The sequence below is a fragment of the Lithobates pipiens genome, unplaced genomic scaffold (genome assembly GCF_037356315.1).
Source record: "Lithobates pipiens isolate NorthernLeopardFrog02 unplaced genomic scaffold, aLitPip1_a1.2 Scaffold_30, whole genome shotgun sequence".
NCBI classification, from domain to species: domain Eukaryota; kingdom Metazoa; phylum Chordata; class Amphibia; order Anura; family Ranidae; genus Lithobates; species Lithobates pipiens.
Genome location: NW_027507791.1, coordinates 56419590 through 56422775, shown reverse-complemented (window position 1 = coordinate 56422775; position 3186 = coordinate 56419590).

Sequence of the window (3186 nt, the reverse complement as noted above, 5' to 3'; positions counted from 1 at the left end):
AATACTATTTATTTCTCTTTTTTGGGGGAAGGAGTGGAGGGGAATTCAGACCCCTGCTAGGTTTTTTATTGCGGAGGAAGATTCACCCTCTCTATCTGTCCTGTTTACCACAATTACTGAAATGAAAGAAAATCACAAAATTTTGGGGTTGTCACCAGAACAGGAATAGAGGGGGAAATCATCCAATGAGGACACTAGTTCCAGAGATTGCACCACATGGGGGGGTGGGGAGGGATTTCCTCTCACTTCCTGTTTTGGCTATTGGACAGGAAGTGAAGGGGCAATCTTCATAATCTGACATTGATGGCAAAAAAATGGCCTGGAAACTCACAGTTTCAGAAGGTAGTATCACCTTTTCTGGGGGGGTCTCCTTTCATTGACTTCCATCTAGTATGGCTCTGTTTCAGGGGGGTCTCAAACTGCCAGCCCAACTAAAACTCAAACTGCCGGAAACTACAAGTCCCATCATGCCTATGCCTGTAGAAATCATGTCTGTAACTATCAGCCTTGCAATGCGTCATGGGACTTGTAGTTTCACAACAGATGGGGGGGGGGCACCAGGTAGTAAAAGCCTTTCTGGGGGCTCTCCTTTCATTGACTCCCATCTAGTACGGCTCTGGTCCAGGGGGTCTCAAACTGGCAGCCCTACAGGTGTTGCAAAACTACAAGTCCCATCATGCTTCTGCCTGTGGAAATAATGTCTGTAATTAATCAGCCTTGCAATGCGTCATGTGACTTGTAGTTTTGCAACAGCTAAGGGGGGGGGCACCAGTTTGAGACCCCTGTGTCTATATGCTTGTGGTAGGGACATTACAATGTAAGCTCCTTTGGGACAGTAACTGCCTATGTGATCACAACAACCACCAAGATTTGTTGGAACAGCAGAGACCATTTTAAAGCTGCAGCAGTTTCATCATCAGACAGTAGATGGCGCTTTATCATAAAGCAATGGGACTCCATTTTCCACCTCATTTAGGATTAACAGAAATTCACTTAAAAAATAATAATTTGCAGTGGTGCATAAATAGCCCAAACTAGCTAACCCCCTTTCAAAATGTAACCTGATGTTAGAAATTTCTTACCATTTTAGAAGTGCAATTTATTTTTTATAGCTATTTTCTATTGAAAACAATGCTGTACACAGGATCTCAACATACAGGAGGCTGTGAGGCTGCCATCCCTGCAGCTAGCGTATGATTTAGCTCACCGGGATCCGCTTAGTCCTGAAAATGTCAGTACTGAGCGAACTGATCCTTTAATTGCATCACGTGACAAAAATAAAATGCAATGTGGTGCGAATAAATGGCCTGCAGGCAGGGCCAACCAATATATTTAGCCCCCATGCCAGTTGTCCTGTGCTGCCCCTCCTCAAAGTGTGCAACCTAGTCTCCATGGCCCAGCTGATTGCCACAGCGGGACACCTTTTCCTGTAGCCAAATGCGCCTGAATAGGACATGCTGCATCCAGAGATAGGCAACGCAAACCAGGTCAAATGCAACTTCTCAGCTGCTATATGTATGGCTTCTTTAAAGAAGAGACACATTTCTTCAGTGGGGGGGGGGGCAAAGTTCACGTAGAACTGAGTACCAATTTCCTATGTGCTTTGTAAGCCTAGCTAAGAAGTCAAATACGGTGCCACCCCCTCCCTTAAAGGCCACCCAACAACATAGCTAGCAAGGAGACATTAACTCAATAACCAGTGCTTCTTTCTGCTCCAAGAACTTGCGTCCCTGTGTTCCTCAAAGGGAACGCAGAGGGACGGAACCAACCCCTCCCACCCTTCAAGGCCGACCAACAACAATGCTATCAAGGAGACATTAACTCAATAACCAGTGCTTCTTTCTGCTCCAAGAACTTGCGTTCCTGTGTTCCTCAAAGGGAACGCAGAGGGGCAGTGTTCTGTCCCCCAGGGGGGCAAAGCTCATGTAGAACTGAGTCCCGTTTTCCTATGTGCTTTGTAAGCCTAGCTAAGAAGTCAAATAGGGTGCCACCCCCTCCCTCCCTTAGGCTGCTTTCACACTGGGGCGGGAGCGGCGTCGGCGGTAAAGCGCCGCTATTTTTAGCGACGCTTTACCGTCGTTTTAGCGGCGGTCTGCGGGCGCTAGCGGGGTGGTTTTAACCCCTGCTAGCGGCCGAAAAAGGGTTAAACCCGCCCGCAAAGCGCCGCTGCAGCGGCGCTTTGCCGGCGGTATTGCCGCGGTGTCCCATTGATTTCAATGGGTAGGAGCGGTGAATACACCGCTCCTTCACCGCTCTAAAGATGTAGCTAGCAGGACTTTTTTCACCGTCCTGCCAGCGCATCGCTCCAGTGTGAAAGCCCTCCGGCTTTCACACTGGAGGGAAAGGGGCCGGTTTTTTTCAGGCGCTACACAGGCGCTATTTTTAGCGCTGTAACGCCTGAATACCGCCCCAGTGTGAAAGCAGCCTTAAAGGCCACCCAACAACAATGCTAGCCAGAAGATATTAGCTCAATAACCAGTGCTTGTCTCTGCTCCAGGAACTTGCATTCCTGTGTTCCCCAAGCAGAGGCAAGAGGAATGCAGAGGGATGGAAACACACCCCCTTCCACCCTTCAAGGCCACCCAACAACAATGCTAGCCAGGAGACATTAGCTCAATAAGAACTTGCATTCCTGTGTTCCCCAAGCAAAAGCAAGAGGAATGCAGAGGGATGGAAACACACTCCCTTTCCACCCTTCATGGCCACCCAACAACAATGCTAGCCAGGAGACATTAGCTCAATAAGAACTTGCATTCCTGTGTTCCCCAAGCAGAGGCAAGAGAAATGCAGAGGGATGGGAACACCCCCTTCCACCCTTCATGGCTACCCAACAACAATGCTAGCCAGGAGACATTAGCTCAATAATCGGTGCTTGTCTCTGCTCCAAGAACTTGTGTTCCTGTGTTTCTCAAGCAGAGGCAAGAGGAACGCAGAGGGACAAGACCTCCCCCACCCCTGCATTCATCTTGCCATTGCTTTTCTGAGGCAAGTTCTTATCAAGCAGCCATCTCCTTACTAGCTGAGTTGTTGGGCGGGCTTGTAAGGAAGTCACCCTGTTTGACCTCATATCTAGCCTTCCGCAGGATGTAGTGAGATGAGACAAAGTACTACAAGGACGTTGTCCCCTGGGCGACTGAGTACTGAAAAAAATAGTAAAAAATGAAGTGAGTTCTTTTAAAGTCAATG